The sequence below is a fragment of the Schistocerca piceifrons genome, chromosome X, assembly GCF_021461385.2.
Source record: "Schistocerca piceifrons isolate TAMUIC-IGC-003096 chromosome X, iqSchPice1.1, whole genome shotgun sequence".
NCBI classification, from domain to species: domain Eukaryota; kingdom Metazoa; phylum Arthropoda; class Insecta; order Orthoptera; family Acrididae; genus Schistocerca; species Schistocerca piceifrons.
The window spans coordinates 530,808,825-530,836,771 of record NC_060149.1 but is presented as its reverse complement, the minus strand read 5'-3'; positions in this window follow the sequence as shown (position 1 = coordinate 530,836,771).

Here is a 27,947-nt window from a genome sequence, read left to right as displayed (position 1 = left end):
TGACCTCAGATGTTAAGTCCCATAGTGACACCTGAGTTTCTCCTGGCGTATACGACTTTCCAATAACTTCCGGAAATTCAGCCAGGTAACACTTTCAGCGACCGCCGATATTTTGGCGGGAGAACACCCCGCCATTTTCAAGGCAAACTGCGACAGACAGGCGATGTACATGCAAATTTAAAACCTCAGTTCTCGGACTGATGCAGGAAAGATAACACACACTGAACACTAGTGCCACCTAAGATGACCAAGTCAGAGCTATCGATAGTGAGACCACCACTAGGTGAAGCCCCTCGCTAAATCCCGTACAGCTATGAAATTGCGGGGATTCTGACTGCCACGTTTCACTGCTGTTCCAATTAGTCCCAGACGTTTTCTAAGAGCATTGAGACCTGGTAATTTAGCCGACCAGTCGAAGAGTGGGGCTGAGGACGGCATCACTTGACTGTCACTGTCAACAAAGTCTCCAGCTGCGACCGTGATGACAGCGGGGCAGCGCAGCTGACAATACAGTGCAGGCGGCCACCACCAAGTGGGAAGCTCTCTCCTCCGGCGGCGGCGCTCTCGTGATTCAGGGCAGGCTACCCTATCCTGTGGTCGAACAGTGGACCTCGTACTACATTCCAGGATGTCGCTCCGTGTGTCATAGGCTCGTGGTGCAGGTTATGGTACTGAGAAGAGAATATTTTAGTACACGAATGGTTGAGTACTTATATGCTCCGGACTATGTTCGTTTTGGACTTAAGGTATCTACTCTGAACACTTACTTGTGGGAAGTGAGGAAAGGTTTCTGTCCTTCTGCTAGCGTATTGCAGCATCGGCTGTTGCTATACTGCGCCCAGCTGGCTCTGCTTCGCATCGCCTTTCGGCCGTGTTTTGCTTCGCAATGCCTGTCGGCCAAGTTTTGCTTCACAACTCATAGCACTCTTGCCTGCTTTCCGCTGGCTCTGCTGCAGTTCATTTCCACCCGGTGTACTTTTTGACTGAATAGGGTTGAAATGCTACATGAAAAATTGTTCAAATGGCTCTAAGCACTGCAGGACTTAACATGAGGTAATCAGTCCCCTAGACTTAGAACTACTTAAATCTAACTAACCTAAGGACATCACACACATTCTTGCCCGAGGCAGGATTCGAACCTGCGACCGTAGCAGCAGCGCAGTTCCGGACTGAAGCGCCTAGAACCGCTCGGCCACAGCTGCCGGCAAAGGGGCTCAACGGCCTGGTCCAACGGCAGATCATCATAAACAATGGAAAATGCCCTCACGCCACGAGACACTTTGAATACGTTTGAAATTTAATCCAGGACATTGACGCAAAAGCTGGTGATCAGGAAATTTACATCACCACTTTTATTCTCTTGCCTGTCAAGCATATGCAGTAGGTATCACACCCGATCACAACCACCTCCCAATACACAAACAAACACTGTTGTTGATGAAATCTGCAGATGCACCTCTCAATGATAGTCTATCCAGTGCAAGCCTCTTCATCCCTTTATAATTAATGCAATCTTCATCCATTTGAACGAGCTTGATGTAGGCAAGCCTCGGTCTCCCTCCATTACCCACATGACTATTGCTTGATGCCTCAGGATGTGTCCTATCTGTTGATCTCTTACCTTAGTCAAGTTTTGCCATACGTTTCTTTTCTCACCATTTCGATTCAGTGCCTCCTCACCAGTTATCTGATCTATCCATATAATTTTGAGTTTTCTCATGTAGCCTCACATTTCAGAATCCTCTCTTCTTGTCTTGTGCCTTTATCTTCGTTTTATTTCTGTAAATGGTTACGCTCCAAATACATTGTCCACTCACATTACCACTTCTTGCAGAGCAGACCACTGAGAGACGTGCAGGAAGAGTGTCAGTGATGTTCTTGAAGATACCAACAGGGGCGTGGAGCCATGCCAACTTCAGTGCCATGGCCAGCTGCGCTAGGTTTCTTGGTTGAGGATCCATGGCCCAAACAACCCGATCGAGGTGGTCCCACAAATGCTCGATTGTTTTTAAATCCGGGGCGTTTGGTGTCAAAGGGAGTTCAGTCAACTCATCCTTGTAATCTTCGAATCACGCACATACACTGTAAGCCGTGTGACACATTGCATTGTCCTGCTGGTAGATGTCATTGAGCCAAGGAAGAACGAACTGCATGTAGGCGTGTTCATGGTCCCCAAGGATAGATGCATCCATGTGTTGATCCACTGTGCTTCCGGAAAGACGAGATCACGCAGGGTTGCCTCCGGCCTGGGCTCTTCCGTCGACTGTAGGAGGGTCAGGGCTTCCATTCGTTTCAAGCCGCGCATGCCAATGGCCACCTGTCCGATGGAGCATAAGACGTGATTTATCTGAAAAGGCCACCTGTTCCCACTTAGTGGACGTCTAGCTGCAGTACTGGATTGCGAATTCCAGCCTTCGTCGTCGATGAACAGCAGAGAGCATGGGTGCATCAACTAAGAGCCTGCTCTAGAGGCCCATACGCAGCAACATTCTCTGAACGGCGGTTGAGAACACTGTTGGTAGCCCCTTGGTTCCTCTAGGCAGTCAGCTGCTCAACAAAATGGCTCAAATGGCTCTGAGCATTATGGGACTTAATATCTGAGGTCATCAGTCCCCTAGAACTTAGAACTACTTAAACCTATGTGACCTAAGGACATCACACACATCCATGCCCGAGGCAGGATTCGAACCTGCGACCGTAGCAATCGCGCGGTTCCGGACTGAAGCGCCTAGAACCGCACATTGACAGAACAGTCATTTCTATTCACGTGAGTCATGTGAATAGGTTTCTGACGTGATTGTGGTTGCACGACGGGAATTAATATACTTTGACCGCAGAATGGCATCTGGCGCTAGAAGTATGGGACATTCCATTTCGAAAATCGTTAAGGATAGCAATATTCCGATATTCACAGTGTCAAGAATGTGCCGAGAATAGAAAAATTTGACTCATTACCTCTCACTACGGACAACGCAGTGGCCGCCACTCTCACTTAACGACCGAGAACAGCGACGTTTGTGTACAGTTGTCAGTACTAACAGACAACTAAAACTGCGTTAAATAACCGCAGAAATCAATGTGGGACGTACGACGGACGTATCTGTTGGGAGATTGTGGCGAAATGTGGCGTTAATGGGCTATGACAGCAGACGACAGACACGAGCGCCTTTGCTAACACCACAGTATCCACTGCAGCGCCTCTCCTGTGCTCGTGACCATATCGGTTGGACCCTAGACTGGAAAACTGTGGTCTGCTCAGATGAGTCCCGACTTCAGATGTTAAGAGCTAACGGTAGGTGGCGCAGACCCCACGACGGCATGGACACAGTTGGCAACAAGGCATTGTGCAAGCTGGTGGCGGCTCTATAGTAGTGATGATGATGATGTTTGGTTTGTGGGGCGCTCAACTGCGTGGTTTTCAGCACCCTACAAAGTCCTGATTTTTACGTAGTCCAAGTTCTACACAGTCCAATGTAGCCACTGTCACGAGTGATGATGATGAAATGATGAGGACAACACACACACCCAGTCCCCCAGTAGAGAAAATCCCCAACCCGGCCCTGAATCGAACCCAGGACCCTGTGATCCAGAGGCAGCAACGCTAGCCCCTAGACCACGTGCTGCGGACTCTTTAGTAGAGTGGGTTGTGTTAACATTGATTGGACTGGGTACTCTGCTCCAAATGAACCGACCATTGTCTGTAAATAGTTATGTTCGGCTACTTGGTGACCATTCGCAGCCATTCGTGGACTTCGTGTCAGAAAAAACTATTGAACTTTTATGGATGACATGCGCCATGTTAATGGGCCATAATTTCTCACAACTGGTTTGAAGAACATTCTCGACAAGTCGAGCACCCGACATGAATCCCATTGAACATTTTTCGGACATAATCGAGAGATCATTTCGTGCAAAAAGTCCTGCACTGGCAACACTTTTGCAATTATGGACGGCTATCTAGGCAACATGACTCAATATTTCTGCAGGAGACTTCCAGCGATTTGTTGAGTCAGTGTCACATCGAGTTGCTGCACTACGTCGGGCAAAAGGAGATCCGACACGTTATTAGGAGGTGTCCCGTGACATTTGTCATTCAAGTGTACTTTCCGCATTCCCCCGACATGCCTCATATAACCTTCACTGATAGTGCTGCCATCTTCCGTATGTGAATCGTTATTGCACGTTGACGTGGAACATAGGCGGTGGTCTCGTTAAGGTAACTGGACAGTGTAGATACCTTCAGAAACGTCTTCTTAGAACTTAAATTTATATTCGATGTTAACAAGTATCTGTTTTAAGTCATGTTTGTCTTACCACTGCCAGTCTGGATACCATCCTATCAGGTTCGTCCATCATCTGTCTCATTTCCTGATCTACGAGGGTCACTCCAAAAGAAATGCACACTTTTTTTTTTAAATCCATCTTTTATTCTACATGTTTGCAGTATGTATATACATCCTTTAGGAACAATATTTTCATTTCTCCACATAATTTCCATCTCTCTCAACTGCCTTACGCCATCTTGGAACCAGCGCCTATATACCCGCACGGTAAAATTCTGGACCAACCTGTTGGAGCCACTGTTTGGCGGCGTGCACAAGGGACTGTAAGGCGGGTGTTTCAGTGGTGTCCATTCGAGTTTTGTGATCGCTTCCATGGTTTTTTGATTGACATGTGGCCGTGCATTGCCGTGCAACAGCAAAACATACTGCTTTTGCCGACGTGGTCGAACACGACTCAGTCGAGCTTGAAGTTTCTTCAGTGTCGTCACATATGCATCATAATTTATGGAGGTTCAACTTGGCATGATGTCCACAGGTAAGAGTCCTTCGGAATCGAAAATCACCGCAGCCATAACTTTTCCAGCAGAAGGTGTGGTTTTGACTTTTTTTTTCCCTTGGGTGAATTTGCATGATGCCACTCCATTGATTGCCTCTTTGTCTCTGGTGAAAAATGATGGAGCCATGTTTCATCACCTGTCACAATTCTTCCAAGAAATTCATCTCCACCGTTCTCGTACTGTTCCAAACGTTCTCTCCATACCGTTTTTCTTGTTTCTTTGTGAGCCACCGTCAACATCCCGGGAACCCACCTGGCACAAACCTTTTTTAACGGCAACACTTTCGGTATTCTGCAAACACTTTCTTCCCCTATCCCAACGTAGCGTGACAATTCGTTCACTGTGATGCGTCTGTCAGCAGTCGCCAATTCGTTAACTCTCTGCACATTGTCTGGAGTGTGTGCAGTACGAGGCCTGCCGCTGCGAGGACAATCCTCAATATTGCCGTGCCCGCTTTCATCACGTAACCTGGTTACCCACCGATCGACAGCAGCTTCTCCATACACCTTTTTCAACCTTTTGTGGATGTTTCCCACTGTCTCGTTTTCACAGCACAGGAATTCTATAACAGCACGTTGCTTCTGACGAACGTCAATTGTAGCAGCCATCTTGAAGACATGCTGTGACGGCGCCACTCTCAAGTACAGGATGAACTAAGTTTGAAAACAAGCGGGAAGGATGTATCTACACACTGTAAAACTTTCACACATGCAGAATGAAAACTGTATTTTTACAAAAACAGTGTGCATTTCTTTTGGAGTGACCCTCGTAATTCCCTCTTCATTGCCTGATTAAATTCGCCCACATTTCGTTACCTTTGTTTGACTTATCCGATTACCTCTTGCGAAGCGCCATCAATCCCGTCCAACTGATCTTCCAATTCTTGCCGTCTCTGGCAAAACTGCGATGTCTTCAGGAAATCTGAAAGTTTTAATTTATTCTCCATAAACTTTAATTCCCTTTCCAAATTTCTCCTACGTTTCCTTCACAGCTTGTTCATTGTAGAGACCGAATAATGTAGGGTATAAGGTACAATTCTATCCCTCTCACTTCCTCTCCATGTCCTTCGACATCCCGCAGACATGACATAAGTAGGAGGGCGTGCTCAAAAATAGTGTCTTCGAATATTTATGTGAAAACTCTCTAATTCTTTTTAAATAAGACAAACGTTAATAACATTCTACATCTTTATTCTTCATGTCTACATATTCATCTCTCAACAGAGTACCCTGGCGACGAGCGCACTTCTCCAACGAGAGACCATTTTGTTGATACCGTCACTGTAGAATGTTTGACTTTGTTGAAGGAACCACAACCTCACCTCCACTTGTATCGCTTCATCGCTAGCAAAGTGACGTCCTAGAAGGTGTCCTGTAAGTTTTGGAAACAGATGAAAAGCGGATGGGGCCAAGCAGGGACTACAGGGTGTTACAAAAAGGTACGGCCAAACTTTCAGGAAACATTCCTCACACACAAAGAAAGAAAATGTTATGTGGACATGTGTCCGGAAACGCTTACTTTCCATGTTAGAGCTCATTTTATTACTTCTCTTCGAATCACATTAATCATGGAATGGAAACACACAGCAACAGAACGTTCCAGAGTGACTTCAAACACTTTGTTACAGGAAATGTTCAAAATATCCATCGTTAGCGAGGATACATGCATCCACCCTCCGTCACATGGAATCCCTGATGCGCTGATGCAGCCCTGGAGAATGGCGTATTGTGTCACAGCCGTCCATAATACGAGCACGAAGAGTCTCTACATTTGGTACCGGGGTTGCGTAGACAAGAGCTTTCAAATGCCCCCATAAATGAAAGTCAAGAGGGTTGAGGTCAGGAGAGCGTGGAGGCTATGGAATTGGTCCGCCTCCACCAATCCATCGGTCACCGAATCTGTTGTTGAGAAGCGTACGAACACTTCGACTGAAATGTGCAGGAGCTCCATCGTGCATGAACCACATGTTGTGTCGTACTTGTCAAGGCACATGTTCTAGCAGCACAGGTAGAGTATCCCGTATGAAATCATGATAACGTGCTCCAATGAGCGTAGGTGGAAGAACGAAACTAAAATGAGCTCTAACATGTAAATTAAGCGTTTCCGGACACATGTCCACATAACATCTTTTCTTTATTTGTGTGTGAGGAATGCCTCCTGAAAGTCTGGCCGTACCTTATTGTAACACCCTGTATATGGGGGATGATGACAGAGAATCCAAGGCAGATGCAGCGCTCGTGTATGGTCTGGCATTATCATGCTGAAGGAAAGTGTGCTCCATGTGTGTACGAACTCTTCTGTGGTTAGAAACTCGACTACAGCACGCTGTTTCTCACGTACGGATATAGTTACGTTACACATCGCCATATAACACGCCATAATTCGGAGCACTCTAGCGGCAGAGGGTAGCAACCTGCGCCAACAAAGTGTGGAAGTCGAGCAAGCAATAGGCATGACAGTAATACGTTAACAGACGCTGAGAACAGAATAAATGATTCGGAGGCATTACTTTTCAGCTCGGTCTGATACAACAGTACAGAAAAATCAGTGTAACAAATTGTAAAACAGTCTGATAATCATTTTTAGTGGTAGAAGGAAGACAATAACTTCATCAGCAGAACAGCAGACATACATACAAACATAGATTACAAGGAACAGAAAATATACTGAACTAGAAAGTGCCAGGGCTAGAAATGTGTCATAAGTACAGGGGCATAATATGTAACTTGAAGAGCTGCATTTAAGTGAAACTACAAGGGCGTACTGAAAAGTAAGGTCTTCGAATTTTTTGTGAAAATTCTTATAGCTTTTTAAATAAAGCAATCCTTATTAACTTTCTACATATTTATTCTTTATGTCTACGCATTTTTCGCACACTGCCGCTAGATGGCACCAAACTGTAGCGTGAAACATAGCGTTGTGTAGCGTAACTATGACGGTGCTCGAGAAACAGTTTGTTGTAATCTAGTTTCGAATTCGAAGAGTTCGTCCACATATGGAGCACACTCTCCTTCAGCGTGACAATGCCAGACCACACACGAGCATGGCGACATCTGCATCAATCCGACGCCTTGTGTTCACTGTCATCGAACGTCCACCATACAGTCCGAAACTTAACGAACACCTTCCAGAACGTCACTTTGATAGTGAAAAACTGGTGCAAGCATAAGAGCGGTTGTGGCTCCGTTAACGAAGTTAAACATTCTACAGTGACAGCATGAACAAACTATTCTCTCGTTGGGAGAACAGTATTCGTCACCAGCGTGACTATGTGCGAAATAAATATGTAGACGCGAAGAATAAATATGTAGAAAGTTAATAACGTTTGTTTTACTTAAAAATCTTCAAGAGTTAACACATAAAAAAATCTGAAGCATAATTTTTCAGAACGCCCTCGTGTGTATGTATTTCAAGCCACGAAATAGGCTTCAATAAATTCAGGTGAAATGCGTATGTTAAAACGTAAATTGAATTTACTGTTATAGACCCACATAACCTAAAAATGATTAGTTCAAATATAGAAAACGTCATTTTATTCCACGAAAAGCTCATATATTGCTTACTTTATTCTTTATTTGTCGATACAGGTTTCAGTCACATGATCATCCTCGTTTGACTTACACTACGTATGTACGTGAGACAGAGAGAAAGAGTGTACATATAAGTTAACGTAAACATAAGGCTTCACCAAACACATAGCCATTATTATAAATACTCAAGAAGTTTTACTTTTACAGCGAAGGTTACAAGGTGAAATCATAGGAGTCAAAAAATATAAAAATCTTACTGTTATGCTGGTAAAACCATGTCAGTTATACAACTGTCTGTGTCTTAAAGTTACAGCCTTGCCTTAGGCATTACTACTGCCAGGCATTGACAATGGCCAGCTGCAACGATCCTATAGGTTTGATTATCTGATGTCTCTTTACAAACGGAACCAGCGATAGTGAGTCTGCAATACCGGAACCTTACGGCAGTCGATGATACACGTAGGCCACCCAAAGATACACGTACGTTCTATCATTGTAAAAGGTTTTACTCGTGTGACAGGAATTGTAACAAACAGAATATTATTAGTTACACTTTCTAGCTCCTGTGGTCTTACGATTTGACACGACAGATAATCGATAAAACGTATACGCACACATAGCAATACAAACAGTAACTTCTTCATGTTACAATTACAGGTGGTATATGAAATTTATGGCATGGTGTATAAAACTACAGTATTGAAAAGAACATTTAGTCTACTCATATATGTCACAATTACAATGGCGGAAACAATTTCCAGTCCTCCCTTCACATTGTAGTTGAAATAAAACGTGTATACGCAATAATGCACCGACATGATCTCTCGTCTTAAAAAGTCTACGTTTTCTAATTAATGTAAAAGTGTGTAAAAACAAGGTCAATGATTTTAAAAGTTTTGTCCGTTAGCTTTAGGCGTAATACAATGACGTTTTCTTGAATATATTGCAGCTGTGGAATACAAATAACGAAAGTATTCGTACAACAACTTGCCATGATTTTTGTTACCTTTAAAAATCTCAAGCCATCATTTTCGATAAAGCTCATGCAAAAATCTTGTATCAGCATTTAATTAAAAATTCTACGGAAGTTTATCGATGTCGAAAAATGGACGTCCCACGTATGATCGCACCCATCCTCCAGCAGAACAGCTGCCGAAATTTCTCTCTGCACCATCTCCTCAGGTTCAGCCGTCAAGCTGTGTCAGAGACGCTTGTCGGCTCCGCATAATGTAATGTTCCGAATCTGTAATTCAATTGTGAGCCACGTCCATATTTCAGAGATGACTTGCAGTGCATGTTTAGGGCGTTGACACACAGCGTGTGCTGAGCCGGCGCATTCCCTGTATTCGGAGCTCTCTCTTGTGAGAAGACGCTGCGTCAACAGCATACGATTCTCGCCATTCTAGACAGCTACGCCAAGTTTTTTCTCTCAAACTTTTCTTTCATCTGTCTGCTGACTGGTTTGATGCGACTCGCCACAGTTCGTCTCCTTTGCCAAGCTCTTCATCTGCTAGTAGAACCTACAACCTACGTCCTCAATTATTCTACCAAGTTATTCCCCACAACATGTATCCTCTGCAAGCTCCCCCTAGTACCGGGAAGGTTATTACATCATGTCTTTACACATGTCATGTCATCTTTTTTCTTCACCTCTGATTCTGCTAAGAACATCATTTTTATCATATCAGCTCACTTAATTTTCAGTATCTTTGTGTAACACCGTGTCTCAGACGCTTCGATTCTCTGCGTTTCCAGTTTTCCCATCTTCAAGTTAAGGCCTATATTTGATCCTGTTAGATTTATTTTGGCGATAAATGCCCTCTCCGCCTGTACAAGTCTACTACTTATATCCTTCTTACTTTGTCCGTAACGTTATTTTTTTCATGACAGCAGAATGCTTTTATTCTGCTACGTGATCCCAAATTTTAAAGTTAAATTTGTCGTTAATATCATTTTGCTGCTCCTTGATGCTTTCCTGTTCCTTTTGGTTTACTCTCAGTCCGCATTGTATGTTTAGTAGATCATTCCATTCAACAGTTTTTGGCGTACCTCCTCACTTTCGCAAATGATAATCATTTCATCAGCGAATCTCATTGATGGTGTCCTAAAACCTGAATTTAATTCTATTTCTCATCCTTTCGTTTATTTCCTCTAACGGTTCTTCGATATATTGGTTGAACAGTAGAGGAGAAAAACTACATCGCTACCTTACAGTACTTTTAATTGAAAGACTTCTCTCTTGACCATCCATTCTTATCATATCGTCTTGGTTTTGTTCATCTTTCCTTACAGGAGTAAACTCTTTTCTGAAGGTTCTCTTGTGCGTCAGCCACAGCCGCACAAGTCCATTTTGTAAAATGAAGAAACTGCACGACAGATGCCGAATCAACAATCTTTCATTACATAGACGACCAGTTTCCGAACAGTTAAAGTTCCACCATTTGGTGTAAAAAATTAAATCACTTAACCATCCGACATCATCCTCACCCCATTGTTGCCATAAGATATAAGTTCTGTGTCCAAAGAGTTAAAGGGAGTACATAAATTCCATAAAACCGTTCCTTCGTGCTGCCCCGACTGGGAACATCAACAAGGAAACTACGTCATAGTATGTATGTAATTTACTATTACATAGTTTTCCTGTTAGTGTTCCCGGCCGGACCTTTTATGTCCCCCATTTTACACTTTTGAAACGGACCTTTTGTTCTGTGACAACAGTGAAGCGAGGACGATCTCAGATGGTTAAGTGATTTTATTTTTAACATCAGATGATGGAACTAACTGTTCCGAACACGATCGTGTATGCAATAAAATATTGTTGATCCGGCAATTGTTGTGCGACTTCTTCATTTTACATTTTTTTCTGAGAATTGGGAACATCTTGCAGCCCTTTACATTGTAGAACGTTTTTCTTGGTCGACTAATCCTATGAGAGTGTCTGGATTTTTCTTAATTCTTGCTCCCATTGTCAAGTGAAACGCCAGAACTTCCTCGCTGATGCCTTTAGCTTCCCTTAAGCCAAACTGATCGTCGTCTAACATATCCTCAATTTCCTTTCCATTCTTTTGTGTACAGGGTGTAAACAACAAGTGTTTGCAACGTACCACAAAGTTGTAGGGGAAGTCGAGACGAACAATTTGCTAAAAGACACTTGCGGTCTGTCAAAACGGGAAGAAACAAACTGGCCTACAAAAGACACTTACGCAATACCGCATGCACGACATTTTTAATATCCTCTCCCTCTTACGCCACCACCTTAGACGTGCACTGAATGAATGAATAGTAGTAGATCATAGCTATTGTCATTCTTGACAGTATGAATAGCTGTAATGAAAGCGCCTTCGTGGTAGGCTACTAACATATTAACGCTATCCCTAAAGTTACTAGGGCTGTCCTCAACCACAAAGTCCGTTTGACTACGCAGTACTTTACTGGGCAAGATATGCTGGAGGAGGTATCATGCCCTTGCTTTCCTCCAACCTCTGATATGGCTGACAGTTCAGCCCTTTCGTGTTGAAAACTCATTCCACACATATTTGTAAAATTTAATTAAAAAAATTCCTCATTCATGATCAATATTACATTTTCACTTAGATTTTTTTTTTAAGTTAAACGATTTCGAAATTCAATGAGGTGAGATACATGGGTCTAAGTTCTCATTGGAACCCATGATTTTCAAAATTAAACTTTTGTTTCTAGAAGGAATTTGTCAGGATGCCAAATATGAATATGAATAACTAGCCATTATCAAAACTCATTCGTACACATGACAGCGAAGAACGTGACACATCGCGAACAAATTTTCGATATAAAATTTTGAGATGGCTTTAACACACCAAATACCAATGTTATTTACAATCTACACTAACTACAAATGATATAAAAGCCAACATAATTATTAAGAAGTGCAGTAATGTTCGAAAACAATGGATATAATATTTGAGGAAACAGTTATTCACTTCTGACCTTCTTGAAACGAAGAAGATTCTAATTTGATTTCATTTTAGTTAAATAGAAGTATTGTGCCAGGTGTAAGCACAAGCCGCCTCACTTCATCGCTTTCAGTCTGTATACACAGCCCATGGTCTCCAGTATTTTTTTCCAGGTTCCGAAAGCTTCTCGCTAATAACATCACTAGGCGGATCTGGGACATGGACGTCCCTACACACAAAATTTCGTATTACTTCAGAAAGACACATGTATCCCTCGAGCCACGAAAGGGTTGACGTGGGCCCCAAGCCACGGTGCAACTTGGCATTTTTCACATATACTAACCATTGCCAGAGACAAAAGTGTGATAAATTACAGAAAATAAATCATTGAATTAACTGAGACTGGATTGCTGGACCTTGTGTTTTTAGGTACACATCCAGCGAGCCGCACGCTTTTCAAGTCCCAAGAGCGGAATGAAGTTGCGTCTATGGACTTTGACCACCGGAACAGAGATTGTGGGGAACCATTTCTGATCGCTAGATTGTGCTCTAACACAACGGATTAAGTTGCAAACTCTCTTCGCATTACCTCACGGAGATACGGCACGTAACAGTGCTAACGGTAGTCCATCGGTAATTTGAGGACCTAAAATTCGACGGTTCTGTTGGTGTTGTTCCAGAGGAGAAGGCTGCGTTCCGGAAACGTTTCACTTTTTCCCTCCATCAACAACGGTACATTCATCAGGCACCCACAGTATGAGTGGCAGACACAACAAGAGAAGCGTTGTGCATCACGGACAGGTTTACTATAGAAATTCAGAAAGAGTGCGTTGTAGCAAGAGTTGAACAAAGTGTTACGTCCCCCCACGTAGGGAAATAGTAGTTAATTCGGAGAATTATCGACAATCACTATTCCCATTCGCCAGTCGCGGATGGAACATGGAAAGTGGAGGGGAGGGGAGAGGGGGGGGGGGGCGAGATAGCGGTATTAGAAATACACACACCGTAAGGTGTGCTGAGTAGAGATGTATATGTAGTTCTTCATATTCAAACCACATGGCCCCATGTTTGAGAGTTACGTCAACTTCTTCACCGTAAACTTTAATTTTTTTTTTTTTTTTTGCAGTTTCTGTAGACTCTCGTTTTCCTTTGCCTCTGTTTCTATGAAAACTTGAGTTTTAAAATAATTTCTGGATATAATTAATTCATTTCACTTGTAGTGGAAGCCCATCACGAATCATGTTTCCAGGTGTGGAGATAGCTGGCGGGGAAGAGTGTGCTCAAGTTACTTCAGGTACATCACACACTGTTGAGCCCCCTTACTGTTGATTACAACCCGTAGTGGAGCTACCAGACAGCGGCGATGTTGCTTACTACATTTCATCAGCTGTTCCAAACAGTTTCAGACAATTCGTAAGGAATAAGGGCCGGATAATTTAGCACGCGACAGGGTGCCTGAGTGTTCGCCAAATGAGAAACGTATGCGTGCACCCCGTGAACTTGGCTGTTAACAACTTGGATGGGCCGTGCGGTTCCCCGCCAGGGCCCGACTCCGACCGCGCGCCCGTGGGGCTCGGCTGCTCGAGCAGAGTATTTCACCTCCGATGTTATATAAAATTAACTGATGAGTGTAACATCAGGAACAAAATGGACACCTGAATCTTCTCCGTTGATTGTGATTGTTAAATCAACGTATTGGTACGAGCAAGTACAAAAACTCTGTATCTCACGATGTAGTGAAAATAGTTAATTTAATCAAAGATCGTTCTACCAATTATAGAATTTTTGGAGGAAATGGCAAGTATTTAAATGTTTTTACTGACACATACGTAAGTTTGGTAGTTTATCTCCGGGCAGAACTGTTCTTATATTGTATGAACTATATCTTTTCTAGCCAACGACACCATCCCCAAGGTAGTCTGGCTTCAAACTGGCTTATTTGTCAGCCATTTTCTTAAAAATCAACACTTTAAACTTATTACTTCAGCAGCCAAACACAAAAATTTGTACTGCAAACGACCATATTGAATGCTTCATTGAAAACCTTAAAGTTTGGGAAATCTGTTTAAAATCCAATCAAATTGAGTGCTTCGATACTCTTCACGACTTGGTGGTAGAAACTCATCTTACTTCAGACGAAACTGTTAAGAACATAATTAAAGAAATGTTGTAGGGACTTAGAAAAGCTTTCAAAGGCTAAATCCCAGCTCTGTCTAGTAAAAAAAATGGTTCAAATGGCGCTGAGCACTATGGGACTTAACATCTATGGTCATAAGTCCTCTAGAACTTAGAACTACTTAAACCTAACTAACCTAAGGACATCACACAACACCCAGCCATCACGAGGCAGAGAAAATCCCTGACCCCGCCGGGAATCGAACCCGGGAACCCGGGCGTGGGAAGCGAGAACGCTACCGCACGACCATCTGTCTAGTAACAACAACCGGATTCGCAATCTCTTGGACGAGACAGTGATTATGAAATCCACATGAAGTGTAAAGTAAAACGAGGAGCTTCTAGAAACCAAACAACTGTGAGCTGCTTACACTCTGATCACTGCACCTCTTGCTCCAAATTGTCTACATAAGGTTACGTAGCTACCCCCACACGAGTGGATGTTAGCGACTGATTCTGTAGCATCTGCGGTCTCTGCCTGTGTATTAATGGAGACGCGACTTTAAAGCCTTCGCGGCTCTCTGGCAAGAAAGCCGCCGTAGCGTCGACGAGGAAGAAGTCGACCTCCATCTTGTTGCCAAAGGTTGAGTCAGCGGCCGGCAGCGTCGGCACTGTCTTTTTTAAATCTCATTTCGTTCGCTTTCGTTCGTTGCATCTGCTCGGGGCGGACGTCGTAAGACATCCATTTAAGTTCGTTGTTGATCGATTAACTCAGTTTTTTTTATTACAGAGGGCTGATAACCCTCTGACCGAGCACGCTGAGCTACCGTGCCGGCTGTACTGTCGGAGCGGGGTCGATGGTCGGCCGAGGCGGCGGGCCGTCCGAGGCGCTCTCCGTTGGGTATGGTCGGGCTCATTTGTGGGGTCCGGGGGCGTTCCGAGGCTGTAGGAGAAGCGAGAGCAGTGGCGTACGTTACCGTTAACACCGTAGGCTGCGATGCGGGTGGTCCGTCGGCAGCTGAAAGTTGAGTAATACGCCTTTGTAGGCTTGTAGGCATTCGGATCTAAGGTGGCCTTCTTTGCCACACCCAGAACAGGTCCGAGGCTGGCCGTCATACATAATTATTGCACGACATCCGCCGATCTGTAAGTAGGACGGTACGTGGCTTCGGAGATTAATGGTGACCTGTCGGACGCCTTTTAAGACAGGATATGTCCGAAACTGTGTCCATTTCTCTGCACTATGGCCGTGGACTATGCCGTATGTTCGGTGTGCTGTAACGTTTTCCTCTGCAGGAGGTTCGAATGGCTATTCGAAAATGCGTATCGTACGCATACCTAAGCCCGCGTGGTCGACGGTCACCGCCACGACATTGCCATCAGCATGACGGAAGCGTAGCTCCTGTTTGGTCTCGCGTAGGATCGCCATCATTTTATATAAATGCAATGTATGACAGCGCCATCGTAGAAGGGTTGTATATATTTCAGTGGTGTCTCTTCTGTTGGACATGTCCAATGGAACAGGCATCACTCATGATGAGGTAGCTAGTACATAGTTATATGAAGTAGAGAATGGGGAAAGGATGCGTGGGATTTCGTGACTTCCAGCCGCACAGGGCCTTGTCGTAATGCAATGAAGAAAGTTGAAAACTTGTCAGACCGGGACTCGAGCCCGGATTTACGCTTCTCTCGAACAGTTGCTTTAATTGCTTCGGTCATCTGGATATTGTCCCAGATCGACTCAAATTTCCAACTTATTGCACGCTGTAATGCAGCATCTCTTGTCCATTAACCCCGTACTCACAGACGCGCGGGTTTTCAAAAATGGTTCAAATGGCTCTAAGCACTATGGGACTTAACTGCTGTGGTCATCAGTCCCCTAGAACTTAGAACTAGTTAAACCTAACTAACCTAAGGACATCACACACATCCATGCCCGAGGCAGGATTCGAACCTGCGACCGTAGCGGTCACGCGGTTCCAGACTGTAGCGCCTAGAACCGCACGGCCACTCCGGCAGGCCGCGCGGGTTTAGCCGAGCGGTCTGCGGCACTGCAGTCATGGACTGTGCGACTGGTCCCGGCCGAGGTTCGAGTCCTCCCTCGGGCATGGGTGTGTGTGTGTGTGTTTGTCCTTAGGATAATTTAGGTTAAGTAGTGTGTGAGCTTAGGGACTGATGACCTTAGCAGTTAAGTCCCATAAAATTTCACACACATTTGAACTTCGCGTACTCACAAATTATTGAGTCCTGTACGTGTTCCGGTGATACTAGTGCATCCGCACTGAAACAGATGTCAAGGCGCCGTCGTGTTCTTACAGAAATGTGTATATTATTTAAGTGGCGTCTGTTCTGCCGGACACATCCAGTAGAACAGACACCACTCGTGATGACGTGGCAGGGATCTTGTCCAGATGGCTGAAGCAGTTAAGGCAACTGCTCATGAGAAGCGGTAAATCAGGGTTTGAGTCCGTCTGGCATCAACTTTCAACTTTCGCTATAGCATTACCACAATGCTCTGTGACCGCAGCTCGTGGTCTAGTGGCTAGCGTTGCTGCCTCTGGACCACAGGGTCCCACGTTCGATTTCCGGCCGGCTTGGGGATTTTCTCTGCCTGGGGACTGGTGTTGGAAAAGTACTTGTGGAGAGGACAAAAGAATGAGGTCAATCATTACACCAGGAAGTATGTACAGTGCGCACAGCATGAAGATCTAAGTCGGAAACTGGTACTATTGCAGAGATTGCTAGAAGCCACTGAATCTTTCAGTTTTAATGGGGTTGATGTGTTAGGACCGCTCAGCTGAACGCTAGCAGGAAATCGTTTTGCGTTAACCGTCATAGATCCTTTTTCCCCTTATATCAAGTTGATCTCAATGCCAGACCAGCAGCAGTCACAATCGTGCAAGCCGTGGTGAATAGATGGATACTGAAATTAGGAGTGCCAGAAACAATAACTGGTAAAACAACGAATTTCATGTCAGACCTGATGGAGGAGTTCTGTCAGTTGTTGAAGGTGTAGAAGTTAAGGACTAGCCCATTCACCCTCAGTCAAACAGAAGGACAGAGCATGTCTATTGGATGACTAGAAGGATGCTTACTTATTACGTGAACTCCCACCATGCGGACTGGGCATATATTTTTCTTGTGTGGTGAGAGAGCATATAATTCGAAGGTACACCCTACGATCAGGTTGCCGCCATTCGAGGTGATGTATGATAAGAAGTTGCTGTCGCCCTTCGATGTGACAAAGCAGGAAGACAGCAGGAATCGGGAGCCAGTCCAGGGATTTTCGAGATCAGTGAGAAAGGTTTGGAAGAAAGTTCAGCAAGCAAACAACAAGGCATTGGAATAGCAAGAGATGCCAGTGAAACGTAAGGGACAGTGAGTAATGTTGTCAAGTGTGTATAATCCAAAAGGAAAGAAAAAGAAATTTGTGACCCGGTACCAAGGCCTGTGCTAAATGACTGAAACCACGTCACCTGTGAATGTGAAGATACTGTTGCCAAACAGGTCAACAGCTGTACTTTTTGGAACTCTAATACCGTTCAGAAGTTCACCAAAAACTATTCAAAGGAGAATATTAGTGGAAAGAAATAAGTAGCGGAAGAATGAATGGCAAGAGAAGGTCCATACACCTTGTACACTGCATGTACTAAGGTCGAGGAAGTTTTTAATATGTTGTGTTTTGTTATGATTCTTGCGATTTTGGTTATTTTGTTTTTTGTGTGTTGTAGATTCTTAGGATAGCTGTGGGTGAGGTTATGTATGTGTGTCAGGGTAGAAATTATGTTATGTAGTAATTGTATGAAATATGCTGGTCAGACAGCAGGCTTCTGAGAGGGGGGGAGGGGGGATGATGGGGGGTCCCTGTGCTCAGGATGCCATTAAGTGGAAGCGAGGAAGTAAGTACGCTACTTTTGGCGGTGCTGTAGCTCTTCGCCTTGGGTGGAGTTAGGGCACTGCAGAACCATCGCTGGGATGGACGAGTTGTGTTTCCCAGGCAGCAGGACGTGATGCTGTCTAGCCACAGATGGAAATTAAGTTTGGTGTTCAGAGTATGGAAGCTAAGGAATGAGATACGAAGGCTGGAGGAAGCGTTTACAGGGAGGTATCGGAAGAAAGAAGTAGCTCGTGGCATAAGTGTGATCAAAAGACTGATGTGGGAAGTATTGGGAGTAGTGCTGTGCAAGACGTGAAGGGTGAAAAGGGATGGATAGATGATGGAAGCAAGATACTTAAGAGAATATTTGGGACCGCGGATGTGAGCGGCGCAAAGGAGCTAATTAGGACAGCAGAAGCCTCAAGGGAATTGGAAGAGGACAGAGCAACTATGGAGTGGCATTCCACACATATCATGAACTTAGAGTTCGGTGTGTTGAACAACACATGCATGCTTTGGCAGGTAACAGAGATAATAGAGAATGCCCAAACATCAGCTAACACTCTAAACTGGAATTTAGAGGCAGTGCAAGCAAGGATGCAAGTATTTGATGCAAGAACAACATTAACAAGACTGTTGCGGTCACCATGGGATAGTATCTGGGACGCAAGAGTGGAATTGACAAACTTGAAAGAAGCCATTCATCAGGCGTTACGTGGGCAATTTAGTCCTGTCTTATTGTCACCCGTGCATTATCTGAAGGGACTCAGGAAAATATGGGGAGAATTACCACCCAAACGACAGTTCGTAGTACAGCCTAGCAGTCAGAATCTGCCTTTCCATTACCATGGGGCAATGGTGTACGTGAATACAGGTAATGTGCGATTGTATGTATTGGTGAAAGTACCGCTGCCAGACAAACATGTATTGTCCAGGTATTACACGATTCGCACCTACCTGGTGAGGCTAGAAATAGTGGAGAAGTTTATGCAAATTAAACAGCACGGGGCGTTGCTAATAGCGGACACGGGACTGGGCATGTGGTGATGGCAGACGGAGAATTGCAGCAATACCAGAGTGAGAAGAGTCCTGTATGCCCCACTCACGAAATTCAGACTTGTGACCTGCAGTTGTTCAGGGGCAAGGCAGAGGGTCGTCCTAGCGGAAAGAAAGTGATGGAACCGAAACCTTACTTCCAGCAAGCAGATCTACATTGGGTGTATTCAGTGTACTACAACACAGTAGTGGTTGCGAGTTGCTATGAGCAAAGGAAGCTCATGGGAGCTATATGCTCAGAATTAAAAGGTAGCTGGTTGTTGATAAACAGGACAGTATGTTATGTTATGGGGCTAACTATTCATTTACCAGCTACAATAACGGTAGTTCCTCTGTTAAATATAACACAACCGCAGCTGTATTGGCCAGATGAGCCCTTGGAGATGTTGATTAAGCAAAACCTTTTCTTCTTGAATGATACCTGGGAACCAAGCACAGTTAATTCACTAAACCAGACGATAGCCGCGCAGGACAGGCGAATCACTGCGAAGCAGTTCATGCAACACGTGGAGCAGTGTAGGGGTCAATGAGTAGCAATTCCTAGTGCCATGGTGACTCTCCTTTTTCTCTGCATATCTTTTGTTTATCTGAGACGACAAGCTGTACACAAATCTCCTATGTTGGTACTCCAGGTTCCACTGGACTGGACCCCAAGAACTAGAGATGGAGAAGATAGGAGGTAGCCATAAAATTTTAAAATAGTAAATAACAGTATCTGAAGTTACAGCTTACAAGGTAATCGTCCAATCCAACACGTCGAAACCTAACCAGAAATTTTTCATACAAGAAGAATCCACCGAAATAAATGCACTGTCAAAATTTTAGCTGCTAACGTGTAATGCACGTAGTTTTTGAAAAAAAAAATTTAAACTTATTTTTTCCGCATGAAGAACCGCTAATAACAGCAGTTTGTCCTGTCCTGTCCTGTCCTTCCTGCCTGGCAAACGAATCGGCGACTATCCAGACGCAGCTGTGACAAGACAATGTAGCGCCGCCAAGTACCAAGACCGTAGCGCACACACGCCAATTTTAAGCAATTACACCATACCAAAAACGTCTCAATATAGTCAGCTAAACTATTGCACAAGTAATAGTTACACAAGTAACTAGCACAGGAAACAAAATCAATGACATTACATTACAGACGACTCCCATCAATAGGGATTTCAATATGTTGACACGAAATATTTCATAACTGTTACATCCTGCCTGGTCGTGGAATGTGGGGTGTCTAGGCTTGGGGGTTGGGTTGTTTTAGGGAAGCAGACCAGACAGCGAGGTCATCGGTCTCATCCGATTAGGGAAGGACGGGGAGGGAAGTCGGCCGTGCCCTTTCAAAGGAACCATCCCGGCATTTGCTTGAAGCGATTTAGGGAAATCACAGAAAACCTAAATCAGGATGGCCGGACGCGGGATTGAACCGTCGTCCTCCCGAATGCGAGTCCAGTGTGCTAGCCACTGCGCCACCTCGCTCGGTGCGTGTCTAGGAAACTTGCTTTCTCGGATCGCTAGACAAACAATTCAAACAAATCGTGTTGATGAGTTTTATTACAAAAGAGTAAATAACAATACTTAACTTTCAATATTACATAGATGTGTCGCCGGGCGGTGTGGCCGAGCGGTTCTAAGCGCTTCAGTCCGGAACCGCGCGAACGCTACGGTCGCAGGTTCGAATCTTGCCTCTGCCATGGATGTGTGTGATGTCCTTAGGTTAGTTAGGTTTAAGTAGTTCTAAGTTCTAGGGGACTGGTGACCTTAAATGTTAAGTCCCATTTGAACCATTAGATGTGTCGCAAGCAAAGGGCGACATCCGAAATAAACAAGCTTCTTCAGTATACAGGGTGTTACAAAAAGGTACGGCCAAACCTTCAGGAAACATTCGTCACACACAAATAAAGAAAAGATGTTATGTGGACATGTGTCCGGAAACTCTTAATTTCCATGTTAGAGTTCATTTTAGTTTCGTCAGTATGTACTGTACTTCCTCGATTCACCGCCAGTTGGCCCAATTGAAGGAAGGTAATGTTGACTTCGGTGCTTGTGTTGACATGCGACTCATTGCTCTACAGTACTAGCATTGTTGATGTCCTGATTGGGCCCCATGTTCTTCCACCTACGCTCAATGGATCACGTTGTTATGAGTTCATACGAGATACTCTACCTGTGCTGCTAGAACATGTGCCTTGACAAGTACGACACAACATGTGGTTCATGCACGATGGAGCTCCTGAACATTTCAGTCGAAGTGTTCGTACGCTTCTCAACAACAGATTCGGTGACCGATTGATTGGTAGAGGCGGACCTGTTCCATGGCCTCCACGCTCTCCTGACCTCAACCCTCTTGACTTTCATTTACGGGGGCATTTGAAAGCTCTTGTCTACGAAACCCCGGTACCAAATGTAGAGACTCTTCGTGCTCGTATTGTGGACGGCTGTGATGCAATACGCCATTCTCCAGGGCTGCATCAGCGCATCAGGGATTCCATGCGACGGAGGGTGGATGCATGTATCCTCGCTAACGGAGGACATTGTGAACATTTCCTGTAACAGTGTTTGAAGTCACGCTGGTACTTTCTGTTGCTGTGTGTTTCCATTCCATGATTAATGTGATTTGAAGAGAAGTAATAATATGAGCTCTAACATGCAAAGTAAGCGTTTCCGGACACATGTCCACATAACATATTCTCTTTCTTTGTGTGTGAGGATTGTTTCCTGAAAGTTTGGCCGTACCTTTTTGTAACACCCTGTATAAGAGAAGTAATGAACTTTGACGCTCCTATTCAGGTCGCTAGTCTTGAAGCTTCTCTTCGACTGGGCGTGGTCAGTATTTTTTTTTTTTTCATTTCGATTCCCCCTCCCCTTCCCCCAGAGGGGGTGGGGGCTGGTAGCTGCTCTACAGCCTACAGAAAAGCTTAAAAACATAATGAGAATATAAACAAACAAGATAAAAGGCGATAAAACGGTGATATTATAAAAAAACTGTAAAATGGCGGAAAGTTGTGGAATTAAAAATACAAAAACACTGCGAGACGATGCCGATCAAGACACACAATAAGTACACAGGCACAATTAAAAAAAATCAAGGCGACAGCCTGGTTTATGTTCGCACAAGATAAAAAACTTAACTAGCGACACTATGGTGGCTGTTCGCAACACTGACAGGGGACGCACAACACTGAACACTCACTTAAAACAATACTATATAGGTGACACGGCGGCAGATGGGGGGGAGGGGGTGGGGGAGAATCTGGACGGATGAGGGGGGAAAAGGTGGGAGGAGAGGAAAAGAAAAAAGTGGGAGCCGATGGAGGGAAGGGGCATATAAAAGGGGAGGGGGGCGCAGGGTTGACGCGAGAAGGAGTGGCAACCGCAACCAGTCGGGCGCGGCGCTTATGTTCTCTTCACATAGGGGCCGTTCATGTCGTGTTGTCGTCCTGGAGAGGGGCCGGTTAGTGTGCAATTGGCTGACGTTTGCTCACAGCCTTCTCTGCTCTATCGTTCCCGACCGGTGTGCCGGCTTTATGCAGTAACAATAACAGTTTCTATAGCATAGTTCTTACAGTTTTTGAATAATGTATATTTTACCATCAATGAAGCAGTTCCCTGATTATATCCTCTAGTCGTCACACAAAAGCGCGAAGTGTCTGTTGGATGACGAAAGCAAACATTTTCTTTACACAAAGCACACCTGAGAAAGGAAAATTAACGCATTTAGGCACGTCACAGTAACTACTAGCTTTATTTAGACAGAACTGGATGGAGTAACTATTGGCCATAGCCGTTGTTCTACATATTGTAATTTGTTTCAGGCATACTTAATCAAATTCGTAAAGGCTGGTGACGCAAAATGACACTGCACAAATGACTGAAGGTTAGCATTACTAATTCGGCGATAAACCTAAAATGACAAAGAGCTATCGGAAATTAAATTGTGCGACAATTTTCTGAAAAATGTTTCACAGTGTCGAAAAATTTCCTAATCGGGGGGCTGAATCTTTTCTGGCCTCCTAAAGATAGATGTGATATGTGCAGGGCAAGAGTCCAAAAAACGCAATGAATTACTTGCTGCAAAATCAAATGACTCGAAGCACTATGGGACTTAACATCTAAGGTCATCAGTTCCCTAGACTTAGAACTACTTAAACCTAACTAACCTAAGGGCATCGCACATATCCATGCTCGATGTAGGATTCGAACCTGCGACCGTAGTAGCAGCGCGGTACGGCCACACCGCCCGGCGACACATCTATGTAATATTCAAAGTTAAGTATTGTTATTTACTCTTTTGTAATAAAACTCATCAACACTATTTGTTTGAATTGTTTGTCAAGCGATCCGAGAAAGCAAGTTTCCTAGACACCCACCGAGCGAGGTGGTGCAGTGGCTAGCACACTGGACTCGCATTCGGGAGGACGACGGTTCAATCCCGCTATTACGGTACATAATTTCTTCGGGCTAGGAAGGTACGGTGTTTTCATTATGGGCTTCAATGAGCACGACAATCATCTCTCGAACCACAATTCATGAAATCGACAGTTATTTCCTGTTTCTTCTAATTTTTTTCATAATTGTAACGAAATGTCGACATCACCCAAATGAATGTTCAAGAAATTAATTAGTAAATAAATAGGGTTTCTAGAGAAGTAGATGCTTTCGGTTGCATACCACGTTATTCATATTTCATCTTTATAAGGTTGAAAATGTTAATTCCATTCCACGTTACTGTGAAGCTCTGGAACCTGCCGGAAAGACAAATGCTATTAGCTAGCGTGTATGAAGAAAACAAAAACAAAATTAATTCAGTCTTGTCTCCATTGTAAACACTTACGAATACCGGAAAGACAGCCGCTAATTACAGGGTGTTTATAAATGGGTTCAAATGGCTCTGAGCACTATGGGACTTAACATCTATGGTCGTCAGTCCCCTAGAACTTAGAACAACTTAAACCTAACTAACCTAAGGACAGCACACAACACCCAGTCATCACGAGGCAGAGAAAATCCCTGAAAATCCCTGACCCCGCCGGGAATCGAACCCGGGAACCCGGGCGTGGGAAGCGAGAACGCTACCGCACGACCACGAGCTGCGGAAGTTTATAAATGAATATCGGGGTTTTAACGCTTTATAATATTTATTATATTAAACGTTCAGTTATAAATGATATGTCAAATGAAAGAACAACTCAAACAGTTTTACCAAGAACCTTATAAATGTTCAATCTGAGCACCATTTGTCACACGGCAACACAGTCTGTAGCCAAGCGCCGGATAGGCCGCAAGGGGCCCAATGACAGGGCTTGCTTTGCATGGCCTCCACGTTCACCCGACCTAACGCCATTCGATTTTTTTTCCTTTGGTGCTTCATCAAGGACCGTGTGTACGTACCTCCGCTACCCTGAATTAAGAAACCGGATTGAAGCAGCTGTTGGTACAATCACTGAAGACACACTGTAAGTAGGCTGTTAAGGTTTTTATGTTGGTAACGCCATGTAGCGCTCTATATGAAAATCACTGACTGTGCTGTGTGAAGGCTGTGGTTGGTTTGCATTGTTGGAGTAATATTCGCCATTGTAGTGTTGGGCAGTTGGCTGTTAACAGCGCGTAGCGTTGCGCAGTTGGAGGTGAGCCGCCAGCAGTGGTGGATGTGGGGAGAGAAATGGCGGAGTTTTGAGAGCGGATGATCTGGACGTGTGTCCATCAGAGACAGTAAATTTGTAAGACAGGATGTCATGAACTGCTATATACATTATGACTTTTGAACACTTTTAAGGTAAATACAGTGTTAGTTCTCTATCAAAATATTTCATATCCTAACTATGCCTATCAGTAGTTAGTGTCTTCAGTAGCTTGAAACTTTTGTTTAGCTGGCAGTAGTGGCGCTCGCTGTATTGCAGTAGTTCGAGTAACGAAGATTTTTGTGAGGTAAGTGATTTGTGAAAGGTATAGGTTAATGTTAGTCAAGGCCATTCTTTTGTAGGGATTATTGAAAGTCAGACTGCGTTGCGCCAAAAATATTGTCAGTTTAGTGTTGATCAGAATAGGTAAAGAGCGAAATATCTGAGTACGTTCAGTTCTGCTCAGCTGTTTGAAAATCAAATAATGTAAGAGGTTTATCTGCATAGTAACTCAATAATTTTTCTAAGGGGTTGTTTCAACACTTATCAACGTTTGGTAAGAACTCGGCTATAGACTTGATGGGTGCCATGGTGCTCACATTGAACATTTATAATGTTCTTGGTAAAACTGTTTGAGTTGCTCTTTCATTTGACATCTCATTTATAAGTTTAATGTAATAAATATTATAATGCGTTAAAACCCCGTCATTCATTTATAAACACCCTGTATTATGGATATTAAAAGAGTTGCAAATTACAGCGAATAGCAACCACGAATAACTGTGTTAGAGAATCTGTCAATGGAAACTGAAAATTACTTTACAAATTACAAGCGTGTTGTGCCGTGTTATCTGTTTACCGATTTGCCGTCAACCAAATCTATGCACCCACCGTGCTGTGAACACGCTGTCTGCCACAGATAAGGCAGCGGTGTACCTTCTTCCAACCGCCTGGCGAGGTAAAAATTTGGCAATTTTCAACAATTTTTTAAATACTTGCAGTGAGTCCTCGTAACAAAAATTTTGATATTGTGTTTCTTTCGGTGTATTCTTCCTGTATAAAAAATTTCAGGACAGATTTCGACATGTCGGATTAGGCGTTTCTGTTAGTATAAACGCGGAAGTGGTCACTGTGAACAACCGGTTTTAAGCAAGAATCGAGTGGCCAGGTCTTCCCCATAGAGGGGCGTCATGTAGTGACAATACCCGTTTTTGGTAGAACTTGGAATAATCTGTAAGGAGCCGCGGGGTCCCATTTTGCCAAGCTACCATTGGTCGGCAAGCGCAGTTTGGCAACATGTGGGTCAGAATAACAGACTAGCCGTACTCAGCAGAAAACTGCTACTCACAGCGGTAATAGCCGTAGTCCACTGTCCTGACATATGCGCCTGCCGCCGTCTGACCCCTGCCAGAGGGCAACGGGTCACGTCCCATACACGCCGGTCTTCATTCATCTACACGGTAGGCCTCGCCGGGTCTGAGTCACGTAAGTGTGGGCGTTTGTCACTGTAGGATGCTGTCACAGCACAACATGGAGCGCTGCTGACGTCAAGGCTGTGGCCCACGATCAGGCCATCGGCCGTCACTCTGCCGAACGTCAGCATCGTGTGATACTGACGCTGCTCCTTGTTGCCAGAGCGGAAGCCGACGCCCAAGAGCCTTCACCAGCCTGGGTCGCCAGAGTGGGGCATGTCTGCCTCAGATTGCTAACTACGTACTGTGTATCTGAAGGTCATCACCGTATCTACTGGTCCGAATCGGTCCACAATGCAGAGGACGCAGGGACTTATCAAAAGTATCTCTGTATATATTATACTGGGGACGTTGAATAAGTAATGCAACACATTTCTTTCTCAGCCAGTTTCGGTTGAAAACATGCGGAATTTGTTGTGGTATATCTTGGAATATTCCCGCTTCAGCCCCTATAGTTTCATGAAGTTCCAATGGATGACGGCGCTATGCATAGCCTTCAAAATGACGACTGTAATGGAGAGGTGTTCCAAGCAAAGTCTCGTCTGATGGAGACCCAGAGAATCGTAAATGTTCATAGACGCTTGCAGAAGGTTTATGGAGACCTCGCAATGAACAAAAGTACGGAGAGTCGTTGGGCGCGGCATCTGTCATCATCGCAACAAGATCGCGCAAACCTGTCTGATATCCCGCGAACCAGCCGCCTGCACACAGCTCTGATTCCTGAAATGTTGTAACGTGCGGACACTCTCATCCTAGGTGATGGACGCATCACATTCCGTCGAACAGAAGACCGTAAAGAGCAACGAAGTATCATCTATGCGGAGTTGCTTGCGAATTACAAGGCTGATCGTGACAATTTTTTGTCCAACATCGTCACACGCGATGAAACGTGGGTTCACTTCGAGCCGGAACCAAAACGGCATTCTACGGAATAGAACAACACCACTTCTCCACCGAAAAAAAGTTCAAAGCAGCACCCTCAGCCTGAAAAGTCATAGCGACTGTCTTCTGGGACTCTGAAGGGTTTGTTCTGTTTGATGTCGTCCCTTGCCGTACACCTTCAGGAAACTGAAGAAACGACTTCAGCGTGTTCGTCACCACAAAAATACAAACGAACGTCTCGTTCTCCATGACGACACAAGGCCTCACACTGTTCTGCGCTCTCGGGAATAGCTTACAAAACTTCATTGGACTGCTCTTCCTCATCCACCCTACAGCCCGAATCCCACACCTTCCGACTTCCATCTGTCTGGCCCAGTTCCGGTCCGCCACAAATTTTCAATGTCGTCATTTCATTATACAGCTGATGGTTGCCCGTATTCGCAACAGCGAATACATGTCACGTATTTCATGACAGCTGCAGTCGCCGCTGTACCTGTTCCTTCGGACATGCATGGATGTATCGTACTTCTTAATAGCACGGGAACTGCAGTATCAAAAAATTATGACCTAAAATTAGGCAAACATTGAGCTATAGTATTAATTGTTAATCTAAGTCATTAAGATAAAC